Source organism: Phacochoerus africanus, chromosome 11, assembly GCF_016906955.1.
Source record: "Phacochoerus africanus isolate WHEZ1 chromosome 11, ROS_Pafr_v1, whole genome shotgun sequence".
NCBI lineage: Eukaryota > Metazoa > Chordata > Mammalia > Artiodactyla > Suidae > Phacochoerus > Phacochoerus africanus.
Genome location: NC_062554.1, coordinates 29,532,594 through 29,548,346, shown reverse-complemented (window position 1 = coordinate 29,548,346; position 15,753 = coordinate 29,532,594).

Genomic DNA, 15,753 nt, shown 5'->3' with positions numbered 1-15,753 from the left:
CCAAAAGACCAACATAACATAAGCTTTGGTTAAAATATGAAATGTTTCACTTTCAAGTTGTGTAAATATAAATATATTACTTAACTTCTCCAAATCTTAGTTGTATTTTCTGTAAAATCCAGTTCCAGAGTGGCTGGTAAGAGTCCGTGTTTCCTTTAAGGCATTTAGCATTGTGCTTACAGAGGAAAGAGACCAGTGTTTAAAAGCGTGGCTTTTGGAATTAGATTGTTTAATTTGATTTTAGTTATGCAGGTTATACATGATGTGACTTTGCATAAGTTACTCATTGGGCATAATTTTCCTAATCTGTATAATGGTGATGATATATCACATAAGATGATTGCAAAAACTGAATGTTAAAATATATAAAGTGTTTATAAGTGGGATTAGCACATGACTAAAAAGAAATACATATATGCTATTTTTATTACTAGTAGTTACTGTCTTTTTGTCTTTTGAGGGCCGCATTCGTGGCCTATGGAGGTTCCCAGGCTAGGGGTCTAATCAGAGCTGTTGCTGCCATCCTACACCAGAGCCACAGCAACACCAGATCCGAGCCGCGTCTGTGACTTACACCACAGCTCATGGCAAAGCCAGATCCTTAACCCACTGAGCGAGGCCAGGGATCGAACCCGCAACCTCATTGTTCCTAGTCAGATTCCTTTCTGCTGCACCACGACAGGAATGCCTACTCAGACATGTTTGAAAGGTAACTGTCATTTTTACCATCCCTATATGCCCTGGGAACAACAAAAAAATAGTAATAATTAAGAAATGTATCTTTTTTTCAAAACAATGAACAGTTTCATTGTATATCTAGCAAGTATGGCATTGCACTCATTGGTAAAATAAGGATGCTCTAAAGGAGCTTAATAAAGAGATTCAGAATGAGAGAGAGAGAGATTTAACTTATCCAATATTTCCTCCAGTGCAAAACTCTACAGTTTGATCAGTCTTGAGATGAGTAAAATAAAAGAATACAAATGCTTTATTTGATCTTCTCAAACTTGCTATTCATTATTAAATTAAGAACTGACTATTCTTCCATTGTGGAAGAGAACTTTGGCAATTTTTGGATTGGATGGAAACAAAAAAGGAAATAATACTTCTGACTAAAGTTGTTAGTTACCTAAGTACATGTGGTTATTGGAGCTGCCCATCTATGTTCACAAGGAGTTTCTTGAAACTGAAAAGCTTCTAGTTTTAAAATGTCTGAGATAAAATAGAACTGTTTTTTTTCCTGCTCAGAACTCATATCACAACAACAAAGAGAAATAGACCCAGAAGAGCAATTGTAATTTTCCACACAAATAAGAGCCTCTGTAACTTCAAATCAGGACAGGGGAGCTGCTACATACAGTGAAAGTCAAACAGAGAGGAGAAAAATATGTTCTGAAAAGATGGCTGTAATGCCAGCCTAAGGCCAAGACAATTCTTCAAGAGAAGTACAAATCTGTTGTTTATAACAAGAGTGGATACACAGTATGGCAATGGATATTCCCCTTGAATATGATTTGAAGACATGTAATCTTGATAGCTGATGATGAGTAGGTCCCCTACTGCTGAAGAGAGGGACTCCAAACCAATATATCCATTATAAACCCACAAAATATTTAAAAGGGTAGTTATTTTAGGTTTGCTTATAATAGAAAAAAATTAGAAACCAAAAAATATCCTGCCAAAGGAATTTGAGTAATAATTTGATAAATCATAGCCGTAGAATAACACAGGCATGCAATATGTTACCAAAGCATGTTGAAGGAGAAAGATTGTATTGTGAGAAGAAATGAAGGTTTTAAGCACTAGAGAAGAAAGATGCAAAATAACTTAGACGCTCATAGACAACTTCTTGTGAATTAGAGATAATTATTTCTAGCATGAACAAACCGGCAAAGTAAGAACCAGTCTCATTCAAAATCAGTCATTAATTTTAAAAAGTCAAAATTAAAAAATAAGCAAATTAATGGAAAAAAATAAACATAGAAAGTAAATTCTCCAAATACTGTCACTGTCAAATGCAGCTGATTAAAAACGGTTAAAGTTGTCACATGAGTTTGAAACAATGTAGCAAAGTAATAAACTGTATTTGTTATCTATTGCAGTTTAGGAAATGAGTTATTTTAGTAATTTCAGATGACAAACATATATTATTTCACAGTTTCTGTGGCTCAGGTGTTCAGAAGCTTAGCTGGGTAGGTCTGATTTAGGGCCTTTCATAACACTGTCATTGATATGCCTACCTATAGCGCAGTCACCTGAAGGCTTGAGAGCGGCTGAAGGATCCACCTTCCGCTTCATTCATGTAGCTGATGTCACGATATCTCAGTTCCTTTCCATGTGGGCTTCTCCAGAGAGCTGCTAAGATATGGCAGCATGCTTTCCCCAGAACAAGTGAAGAAAGGGTGAGAAAGAGATAAAGAGAGAAAAAGAGAGTGAAAAATATCAGTCACAATGCCTTTTTGTAACCTAGTTTATGTCATCACTTTCACTTTATTTCTTAAAAGCAAGTCACCAAGTTGAATTAAAAGGGGATGAATTAGGGCCCACCACTTGAAGGGAAGATTTTCAAAAAATTTGTGACCCTATTTATGAAACTAGCATATCATGCATTTAAAAATATGGGCTTAGTAGTTCTGATTGTGTTTCAGCAGCTTAAGCACCTAATGTTGTCTCAGTGAGGATGCAGGTTTGATCCTTTTCCTTGCTCAGTGGGTTAAGGAACCAGTGTTGCTGCAAGCTATGGTGTAGGTCACAGATGTGGCTTGGATCTGATAATGCTGTGGTTGTGGCATAGGCCAGCAGCTGCAGCTCCAATACAACCCCTGGCCTGAGAACTTCCATATGCTGTAGGTGCAGCCATAAAAAGGAAAAAAAAAATATGTATACATATGTGTGTGTATATATATATATATATATATATATATATATATATATATATACACACACACACATAGGCTCAAAGTATAGACCTAAAGGCTCAGAAAATAATATGGCAAAATGAACTTAAGCTGGTAGAGTTCAAAATAATTGAGAGAAAATTATATAGTGCAAATAAAAGCTAACTTGAAAATAAGACAGAGGAGATTAGGCAAGACAAAACACTTCCTTAAAAAATATAATAAGAATCCATGGAAGACTTGGGTTAGAGAAATTAGCAAAATAAACAGATACTTTATAGAATTAAAGAGGAAATTGTGTTTTTCACTATAGATATTTAAAACTATTGACACTCTCAATCTATGTAAATATTAGGCTTCATCTCTCTTCCACCAAAATTCAGGCATGGACCTGTTGTTACTCACCAGTATCAAGGAAATGTGAACCAAAGTAATATATGCCCTTCAGGGCAGGAATTTTAAATACCCAGGTATGGTGTGACTTGTTCTCTTTTTCCGAGCTATGATCAACATCTCTATTAGATAGAGCTCTGAAATGTCTGTGAGGACAGAAACCCACTGATGCTATACAATGAGTGAAATAAACTTGATTTTTTAAGTTTTTGAAATTTGTGAGTTTGTTTATTAACGTAGTATAAATAAGCTTATCCTGAATGACACAGACTCAGAGTGGAGCTTATACTCTCCTCAATCCTAGATCTCAGGTCTTTGGATATGGACTAAAACTAACACCATCAACTCTCTTGGTTCTCCTGCTTTTGGACTCAGACTGGAGCTATAACATTGACTTTCTTGAATCTCTAGTTTGAGGACTCTAGATCTTGGACTTTTCAGCCTCTATATCATGTGAGCCAATCCCTCTCTTCATGTCTTTGCCTTTCTGTGTCTTTCTCTCTCTTTCATATTCATATATGAGATATATTTATATTGTATATAATATGAATAATACATAAAAGATATATGCAGCTTTCTAACTAGTTTCTCTGACTCCATCCTTATCCTAGTCCAGTAATACAATTGCCAAACTTACATGTCTAATAAAATATACGTGGCCATCTCTTTGCCTACTGAAAAACAATTTAATAGCATTTCATCTTTTTTAGAATAAAAGCTTATCGTGACCTTTGGTGCATTTAATGGTCTGAAAAGAATGCTATAAATAATAAAGTAACATTATTAAGGCAAAAATAATATAGTTCAGAAATGCCATAATAGACTAATAAATTGTCTATCGATTATAAATGAAACACAAAAATTTCTAAACTCTTGAACCTGAAAAGAAAATAAAAATGAAAATACTAATTGTGAAAAGGTGAGATACAGCTAATGCATAATTTAAGGGAATTCAGATATTTAGAGATATTCCATCCACTTCAGTACTTCGAGTTGGTAGTCACTAGCCACATGGCTATTAACATTCAGACTTAAATATAAGAAATAGAAATATATGTGTTTCAAAATGAATAAAACTTAAAAATTGGCTTTATTAGCCACTTATTTATACAATTGTCATATGTGTCTTGTGATTACTATATTGGACATGTACAAATATAAAATATATTCAGGAGTTCCCGTCGTGGCGCAGTGGTTAACGAATCCGACTAGGAATCAGGAGGTTGCGGGTTCGGTCCCTGGCCTTGCTCAGTGGGTTAACGATCCGGCGTTGCCGTGAGCTGTGGTGTAGGTTGCAGACGCGGCTCGGATCCCGCGTTGCTGTGGCTCTGGCGTAGGCCGGTGGCTGCAGCTCCGATTAGACCCCTAGCCTGGGAACCTCCATATGCTGCGGGAGCGGCCCAAGAAATAGCAACAACAACAACAACAACAATAACAACAAAACAACAACAAAAAAGACAAAAAAAAATATATTCAACATAAATGTAATGCTATAATATTATTTATCCCTTTTAGAAAAAAAAAATTGCCTTTTATATGCACACCAGTTAATCTGGGGCCTTGATCCAATTTGAACTTGTACATACAGAACAGAACAAGGGTATTCTCCTGGGTAAAAGTATTACAAAATTAAGGCACTATCTTTTTCTGTGTCCTATTTTAGTTTTTAATCAGAGTATGTGAGCCTACAATACCAAATTTCATATTCTAGTATAAGAAATCCATTCACAGTATAGAAGCCAGTCTCAGGATATAAACCAGTGCAGGCATTCAAAATGATAGTAGTGCCTACTGAGTCACAAATTTGTATCCAGATCACTGACATTACCATCACTGTCACCATTGGAACCATGCTCAGATCACAGCTGAGGGGCAAACATACCCATACATTACATTTGGATCTTAGGAGTCTTTGCAAAGGCCTCCCCTGAAACCCTGGTATATGCCAAGTTGTTACAGCCACGTAGACCCACTTATTCCTGCAGGCTAGTGTTTAAGTATCTTGTAAATATTTCTCAGAGCAGAGAGGAACCCCATCAGGTTGGAACTAATGCAGATGGTACTCTCTCTTTGACTAACTGCCTTCCAAGTTACAAGCAGGGACATATCAGCTCATGTGCCTACATTCACCTGTCAGAAATTTATCAGTATCTATACTGGTGCTTACCCATTATAACCAATGTATTAGTCTGGATTCTCCAGAGAAGCAGAAATAATAGGAGATCTATATCTTTCCCTTTCACTCTACTCTTTCAGAGTTAGAAAAGTTAAATAGAAACTCTTAGGTAATAATGGAAAACTATTATTTAATAATAGTTAGAAAATAGAAACAATGCAATTTTCAAAATAGGATATAGCAAGGGTCTAATCCAAAGAATGGTCAGGGCTGTTGATGAAAGGGGACAGTGTGAACATTTCCTGAAGACGAAAATTAATATTAGTGACAACATGGAGTTGTCTCCCAAGAATTTAGCCTCTAGATATTACATACTCTCTTAGCCTATGAATACAGCATTGCAGATCTTTTCAATGAAGTCAACTCTTGTTTTAAATTTTAAAAATACAAAATTATGGTTACGTATGATTCCATCTCCTATATTACTTATTCATGAGGATAATGGTACTATTATCAACAGTGTTTCTGAAAAGCAAAAAGCTCTGAGCATTAATGTGTCTTTTAGGAAGATTATTTCCACTGACAGAAAATTCATCTCATTGTCTGTTAGATAGTAAGAGGAAGTGTTACATCTCATAATTGAAAAATCCAGAGGCACAACTAGATCAGGCAAGGTTTGGTCCATAACCTCAAGTATTTTCCTCAAGTACAAGGATAATCTTGGTTTCTGCTCTGCTTTCTCTTATCCACATAAAACTATATATCTGTATCCATTCACTTGCTCTTCCTTTGTGGTTCCCAAATAGGTGTACTTTCAGGTGTGTGTGTGCGTGTGTGTGCATGCACAATATTTTTACCCATATATAGTACATACAAAACTGATGTCTTGGAGTAGGTGTGAACGGGCAACATTTTGAAGTAGACATGGATTTTTGAATTTTTGAGAAGACTTGCAGAGTGGCAGTGCATTAGGGGAATGACTGCCAAGGCAACTGGAGGAAGGCTTGAATAATTTGTGTATAACGGCAGTGACCATCTCTGGTGTGCACTTAGGTGTATGAGCCCCTACCAAGCACTTTTGCAACAGGTGTTTTTACAACATATGTGGTTAAATGCCCAGGGGTTGAATCGGTATTGTACTAACCTCACAGATTCTCCTTTTTCTCATCTGTAAATTGGGAGTGATAAATACATACCTTAAGAGGTTTTAGTGAGTGCAGGCCAAATGTGACAATGTGGCTTCCTATCCCAGTTCTGATGTTTACTAGCCATGTAATCCTGAATAAAAGAAAAAACTTGTCTGTACTTCAGCTACTACCCACAAAATAATGCGAAGAAGAGTCTCCATTCCACGTTTAGGCCTTGTGCCTTCAATAATCAAGTCTAAAATATGAAAGAGAGTCTATCCGTGTAAGGACTGAGGAAAAGACAAGGAAAGTTGCTTTGCCGAATCCATCAGAAATATCATTTTTCACTGGCCAGAACTAGGTCCTACGCCCATTTTTGAACAATTTTGATTAGAGACATGAAATAAACTTATTAGATTAAGTCTTGGTGTCCACTTCTGGGGAGGGGATGTTGGCATAAATATGAATGGAACCACAACTCTGACTGGACCAGTTACTCAAAGTAAGAGTTATCCAAAGAGAATTCCAGATATTATTGTTTTAAAAGGAAGTTGAAAGATTTACAGTGTCAAAAACCATATAACCTGGCTATGGAACAGTATTTATAAATCTCTGATAGAAGTTCTGCCAAATGCAATATAGATTTTTTATAGCAATAACCAAATAGCATAGATAATAATCTATTGAAATGGATTTATCACTGTTTTTACCCACACTAAATAATTCTCTAAAAATTGATACAACATTGTAAATCAACTACAATGAAATTTTTAAAAATAAACAGTAATTGTCTAAATCACTAATAAGGACCTGTCATTAAAAACAACAAAAAACATCAACAATAATGAAATAATTGACATGTGTGTCTATACATCTGAAATTAATACAATATTGCAAATCAACTATACTCCAATTTTAAAAGTATTTATAATAATTGAATTAGAAAATTAATTTTTGTACCCTTCATGAATAATACATAGTAGATCAGCACCACAATGGATAATATCATTTTTTGGTCTTATTTTAATAAGCACTTGAATACACTTCAAAAGTTTATGTGCAATCATATCAGTGAGGCATTAGCTAAATGATTCTGTAATTTGTGTGGCATCTGAGAAAAATGAATTTAAAGCAAGGTGTTGGGTTAAGAGGTCAATACCCACTTAAATTAAAATATTAAGGAACCACACACAGCCCATACCCAGGAGGCAAGCTTTGACTACATCAATCCTTTAAAAGTGTAGCAGATTGACTGCTGAGACAATGAATTCTGACCTTATGTGCAATTGAGAACCAAAGTTTGGTTTTATTGTACTTTCCTCTAATGATCTCAAAGGAGGATCAACAATAGAGTGAAATAACAGAGAACACATACACTCTGTGGCGGGGGGTAGGTGTGGGTGTGTATGTGTTTATATAAAGAGAGAGAATGAGAGAGATAGTTTCATTATCTTCATTGAAGATATTTTTCCATGTGAGCAGTGCCAGAAGTAATAAACTTGAGTCTTTTTCTCGTGAACATTACTGTTAATCACAACATCCAAGAGAGAACATCTAGAAGCTGGCCAGCTCACATAATTAACACCTGCACTTTATTAAAATAAGATAATAAATATAGTAACGTCTTAGACAATATATTGAACATTTAAATAATTAACATTCTTCACAGTAATCACTATGAGAATCTATATAGTCTATCAATGCCATTGTTTAAAATGGGAAAACTCTACTTTGAATGTTTTTGTTTTTCACTCTTCCTTCTGAATGTTTTCAATTATCTTATTTTTTCCTTTGTGAGAGCATTTATCCTTGTATGATTACATGCATTGATTTATTAAGTTTTTTAGTTTGCCTTGTGCTAGGGCAATATGATAGGGTTATTTATCTTTTCAACTTGAAGTCGTCATCATTTCTACAGTATTCCTAAAAGAAGTTTTTAAAAAAGTATTTTAAACAAATGATGCTCCTTTTGCCTGTACAAACAATATGATGTTCTTTGTGCAAGAATATAAGTTGAGAGAACTGTCTTAGATTTTTCTTTTAGTCTACATATTCCTCTCTAGGCAATGGAAATGAAATAGAGGAGAAAAAGACTGTAAGATAGTGACACATATGGGATAATTGGAAAAATTTGACCAAAGAAGCAGCAGACTGGAACTAAACTTATGAGAGTAATAGTAAGAGGAGTTGGAGTTTAAAGATATTTTATACACAGGAATAACATAAGTACTAAGTTGCTCAACACTGATGATGTTCAATAGGAACAAAACAAAATATTTCCAGTCTGAAATAGAAAAAGAAACATTGGTTTCAATAAAAATATGGAAAATATCTCCATGGTAATTTAAAAAGGTAAGCACATATAACAGCTCCTAAGTTGCTGATCAGTCATGGTAATTACAAAGAACGGCAAACTCATGATTATGGTCCTCAGAATGAAAAGTAATGTACTAATCCTCAGTATTTTACTTATTGTTTGAGTAGAAACTTCTTTACAATGTGTTTCTACTGTTTCTATAGCTGTCATTTTTTAGTATAAAACAGTAAATGTGAAAAAATAAAGTGCCCTGTAATGGCTAAAGCATTGTAATATAAGCAATGTAATACATCTTGATAGGTTATTATAGTTTATGGTGTTTTGTAGCATGTTCTTTTACCAAGGGAATGGAAAAAATAAGTTTTCTGAGTAAAAAATTCTTCTATAGTACAAGAAGGCCTTTCAAAAAGCTTCAAAAACTTCAGGTGAAAATTCTTTGGGGGAATGTTAATGGATGGATTTGATGGCATTTCTACCTTTTATTATCTCTATTTTCCTTAGTTTTTAAAGAATATTGGTTTTGTCTGGAGGACTTATTACTATTAATATGTTGAAAAATTTATTAATTATGCAGTTATCTTTTTATACATTTTCTTCAGAGCTTAATATTTATTCTAATAAAATTTTAAATTCTTTACATCTCGTATATTTGTAATATGATTATTAACCATTGCAATAGTTATATTTTTTAAATGAAGCATAATCTAATATCCTTTTATGAATAAAAATAGCAAATATTATTATATGTATATACATGTATATACAAATAAGCAGCATATATGTATGCATTTATAGGTGTGTAGATATGTTTGTGTGAACAGTATGGCAGCAGCAAAATTTTAACAGTAATTATGTGTATGATTATTTTATTGCAGTTATATTCATTCTGTGGTTAAAGAAACAAGAGCTGTGTTGGGATTCAAACCTAAGTATTTCTAATTTTAGAGATTGCCTCCTTAAACACTATGATATATAACATACAGTAAAATGTGTATGTGTTTATATATGTAAAATTGTACACACATATTTATGTATATATAGCCAGGAAAAGTCATGGAATATGCATAGAATCAGAAAGAATGTTATGATATTATTTATATTATCATATACATATATAGTTGTGAATGTCTTCAAAAGGAAAATGTGTGAAAATACTACTAAATTCCATTATCTCAAACTATGTAATAAAATTGAAACTATCATCCTATTAATGAAGGAATTAACCATATATTAAAATTTAGAAGCTGCTAAAAGTAAAATAGTCTTTGTGAAACTACAAGGTACTAAATTCTTTATTGAGCTGTACCCTGCTGGATGCCTACAAGGCCCTATGCTTGTCCAGCCTCAAGCCCAAAGAAAGAGCCTTGAGTCAGCAACAGAAGCATAAATAGTTTAATCTGAAGCAAGGTCCTGGGGCAACACCCTACCTCCTGCCAGGACTGCAGGCAGGCAGGACTTGATGATCAAGTCTTTGCTCTGGGGGGAAGGAGAAATTGCCAGTTACAGGATGTATTACAATTACCTCAGGTTGGCTCATTAGTTACCAGGGAAACCAGTGGGGGACAGGTCCCTCAGCAGCCCTTTGACAAGCTCTCACTAGCTGAGGCCTAGGGTAAGTACAAAGGAAGGTTAGTTATGGACAATGTGTAGGCAAAGTAGGCACTGGTCAGGTAGGGGATGGACAGAAAGCAAGAGAACAGCCATCTTGATGTCCTGACCATACATTCCTCTATAGTGCATGTGTCCCTATAAGAGTGATTGTAAAAGAAAATCAGGAATAATGAGCTTAGATATCTTTTGTTCAGTATCTCACATACCAATCAAGAGACTTGTATGTACTCTATATGCAATAACAACCCTCTGACATGGAAATAAAAACATTCCAGGTATAAGAGGTTTTCTTGGTGGTAAATACTTCCTAACACACAGAAACCTAAGTTTATGTTTAGAAATTTAAGAACAAATATATTTTATGTTACTTTTAGGAGTTATATATGTAACATGGATTTCCAAGTGGCTTTAAATGTTAAAATAATTTAATAGAATGTCTGAAGGATGAATCCTTTAATCCATCAAACTTTGCTTCATTTATTTCTAAACTATAAAATTAAGTAAAGTTGGAGTTCCTGTCGTGGCCCAGCAGAAATGAATCCTACTAGGAACCATGAGGTTTTGAGTTGGATCCCTGCCCTCTCTCAGTGGGTTAAGGATCTGGCTCAGTGGGTTAAGGATCTGTAGGTCACAGACGTGGCTCAGATATGGCTTTGCTGTGGCTCTGGTGTAGGCCAGCAGCTACAGCTCTGATTAGACCCCAAGCCTGGGAAGCTCCATATGCCATGGGTGTTGCCCTAAAAGGACAGAAGACCAAAAAAAAAAAATTAAGTTTAGGTTTTTACATGTTGTTGATTGATATTTTGTTATTATGCAATATCATTTATAGTATTTTTTTATGTTTCCATTTTTAAAATAATACTGCCAAACCAACTGCCTTTCAGTTAGTGCTTAAATAATGCTTTTTCATCACAGTAGTTTCAACATTTATATTTCTGTATATTAATGTGTCTTTTTAAAGTAGCATATAGTTGGTGTTCAACACTGTTCCCTTTGTGTCTTTATTCTCAATATTTTCTCTATTTTTCTTGACCTATCCTGAAATTTACTAAATGCTGTCTTAGGCTATGTGTTCTGCTATTACACCAATAAAATAAATTCTTAATTTTAGATATTATATTCTATACATCTAGAATAGTGCTTTGGTATATTTTTAGAGTTTCAAATTCTCTTGTGAAATACTCTATATTTTCATCCATTTAACTGTTAACTAGAATCCTAATAATAGAGAAAAGAGACAATTGTACAGAAGCAATACTTGAAAAAAAAACAATTAATGGACAGAATTTTTCCATTTAAGAACACATCAAACTTCAGATTCAAGAATTCAAAGAATATAAAACAGAATATAAATACAAAAGAATTATGGATCTTGTAGTCACTTTGCTGAACATCAAAGAGAAGGAAAATATTAAAACAGCCAAGAGAAACAAGGGACAAGTGTTGTCAGTGGAGCAACAAGGGGCATGATATCTAAATTTTAACAAAAGCAATAAAAATAATATGATAGTAAAGTGACATCTCTAAAGTGTGAAATAATCTGACAATATCAAAGTATGTATCTTTCTAAACAATGAGTTCCTATTGTACAGCACAGAGAAATATATCCAGTCTCTTAGCATAGACCATGATGGAAGTTAATATAAGAAAGGGAATGAATATATGATTACTGTACAGTAGATACTGGCATAACATTATAAATCAATTCTACTTTTTAAAAAATTATGTATCTCAAAATTTTCTTTGAAAATCAAATTGAAATAAAAATTACAGTTGAAGGAGTAATAAAGGATAAGATGTACAATTGCCTTCAAGCTAAAGAACAAAATAATTCTAAATATTAAAATGAAATTATAGAGAAGAATGAGGAACATCATAAGCAATAAATATGTCAGTAAGCAGAAATGAAGGTGGGGCTAGGTTCAGGGTTTTATTTTTTTATTAATAAAACATTAACAAAAACAAAATATGTAGTGAGATTTATAATACCTTTAAAAGTATGTTACAATAGTAATCACTAAAAAAGGGAGATATTTTTCTAGTCTTGGTCAAAATAATAAATGGTAATACATCAGCTATATACTATCATCAAAAATGTAAATTATTTATCTTTAACAGGTAGGTATGGGCTACTTCTTCAACCTAAGAAAATTCAGGATATTTATCATTATGATAGCCTGATATCTACATTCTAAATCCCAGAGTTCCACTAATTTCCCATCATGCTTTAATTTTGGCATAGTGTAATTCCCTTAGTAAAGAATGAGTAAATCTCATGATAGGTACTAGATCTGGTCCTTAAATCATTCTTTCTTCATGTGTGATCAGACATTCAGAAGCATCAACTTTCCTTCAGTTAATCAGACATATTTTATATCATACACAGGAACTACCCTAATTTTCACATCTAGCTTTTAATTGGTAATTAACTGCCTTCTGTCTTCTATGTTAATCTTTTAAAAATCTTAAAAATCTTAAAACTTGGAGTTCCCATCGTGGCGCAGTGGTTAACGAATCCGACTAGGAACCATGAGGTTGCGGGTTCGGTCCCTGCCCTTGCTCAGTGGGTTAACGATCCGGCGTTGCCGTGAGCTGCAGTGTAGGTTGCAGACGCGGCTCGGATCCCGCGTTGCTGTGGCTCTGGCGTAGGTCGGTGGCTACAGCTCCGATTCAACCCCTAGCCTGGGAACCTCCATATGCTGCGGGAGCGGCCCAAGAAATAGCAACAACAACAACAACAACAACAAAAAGACAAAAGACAAAAAAAAATCTTAAAACTTGACAAGTTATCTCTTCAAATATTTTGTCTTCTCTCCTTCCGAGACTTTCATTGTGCATATGTTGGTATATTTGATGGTATTGTATATTTTTCTGAGTTGCCATTAATTTTTCTTCATTCTTTTTCTTTCTGTTACTTGTGTTGACTTCTCTGAAATGACTTATCTTCAAGTTCAATGATTCTTCTTCTGAGATTTCCTGCTAAACCTCTTTGGTGAGTTTTTTATTTCGGTTATTGAAATTTGCAACTCTAGAATTTATATATATATATATTATAATATATAATTGTACAATAATATAATAATTTTATATAAATAACCAAGATCATATTGATATTCACTATTTGGTAAGACATAGTATAACTCCACTTTGTTTTATATAGATGTTGTTTTCTTTAGTTATTTGACATTTTTCTTTGCCAAATTTGAATCTGGATTTCTTCAGGGACAGTTCTCCTAACCACTTTGTGGTTGTCATTATTATTTTGTGTCTTGAAATTTTTTCTTTGAAATGACATTTTGAAAATCATGTGACAACTCTAGAAGCATGATCCTCTTCCTAAAGTTGGTAGGTGATCTTATTTTTGTTTAATCTCTCTCTTTAGGACTAATTTTATGAAGTATATACTCTATCTTTTGTGGCCAATGACATCTGTTTGGTTGGTGTGGTAGTCAGTTAACTAGACAGAGATTTCCATAAATGACTAGAACAAATAAGTATTCCATTTTTTGCCTAGGGTCTTTATGTGCCTACTATAGGGTATTGCTACAGCTTAAATTTCTGATTTAAGCTTCACTTCTATATGCAGGGTCTCAATGTCAGCTAGAATTGAGATATTAGGGCCTCCTCAGGTCTTTCCTTTGAATATACCCAAACCTCTAAATCTTCAGAAATATGTTAGAGCTATTTGAAGTGTCCTAGGGGCATCTCATCCCCTAGATCCTTTTGTTTTTTTCATAAGGCTCTTATTTGCCCCATCTGGGATTATGTCTCAGGCAGCTATAGTGTTAAACAATGGTTTGGGCTGTTATATTTGAAAAAAAGGGGGGGGAGGGGCCTGGAAATAATGCTTTTCCCACTAATGGAGTTTTGAGTCAGTCCAATATATAAAAAAGCCCAGAGTATGAGACTTCTCCTGGAAGCTTCCAATTAGGTCATATAATGACAGTGCTCTGGGAAAAGGCCATTTGAACAGTTCCAAATCTGTTTCTCTCCCTTCAGTGGCTTCTAAATTGCTGTTTTCACAGCAACAATGGTTGTGAGGCTGCTCATTTTCAAGGCTATAGAAAAACTTAAGAAGAATAAAAAAGAATAAGGCAGTTTTAACTACAACAATGCTCACTGCTTTTATCAAGATTTAGCAGTTTTCCTTGAATAATGCTTCTCTGGTTGTTAACAAGTCTATGGTTACTTTGGAGAGTTCTGTAAAAGTTAAATTTGACATTTTTGCTGGTGTTCTAGGTTCTTTGTTAGAGGAATGGTCTTTTGGGCCACTTCCACCTTTCTAAAAGTCCCATTAGCATTTCTTAATTACAAAAGATATGAAGCTTCTTAGGTCCTTAGATAAAATATCTCCACATTAGATTCTCAATAGAGATTTAAGCAGGAACAGAATACCATTTTCTTAAATGTCAAAATCCTGACTAAAAAAATGGATGTTTCAGACACCTGATCTAATGACCATACATTTCATACATTCCTCTAGGAATTGTAAATCCTCCCTCATATCAGTCAAAGAACCCAAAGGCCACTGACTTGTACATAAATAATGTATACCTCTGTAGAATCAATTATTTGAGTTGCAGTTCATTTTTATCTTCAGAGTATTTTTTGAGGATTTAAAAATAAAATCTTGTACAATCATAAAACTATTTTTAACATCTCTCTGTATCATTGTGTGTATGTTTGTGTGTTTGTGTGTCTGTGTGTGTGTGTTTACTGACTACTTTGACTCAGAAAAGAGGGGCAATATGTGTCTTGAATGCAAATATTGGGTTCACCAAGTAGCTTAGCTATGTAATATTGGACCCTAAAATTCTTACTATATTTTATAGTATTTTCTTTTACATAAAGTGAGGTGTAAAATGATGAAATTACGTAGTTACTCTGTTGAAATTTCCTAGTATAAAATGTAGATAGGTAAGATTGGGGCAAATATATGCTTATTTTTCTAATTGTTAGCAATATAAATGCAAACAAAACAGTGACTTTTTAGGGACTTTAGAGTCCAGAGAGGATAACAAAAATAAGCCTGTATGGAAACATTTGGTAAAGGTTTTGACTTACAATTGGAATTGACTTGGAAAAATTTTCAGACACTATTTTAATTGCCTATATTTTTGTTTGTTTGAATTCATTTTTTTTTTTTGCCTAGTTCCTTATTTACCTAGTTTTTATTTGTACAATTCCATGGATGAGTTAGTTGTGTTAAAGAGAATTATATCAACTAATTAATTCGATGATGGTTCATGAAAATGGAGAACAAGGAGAGTTGGGGTTAGAAAAGAAGACATT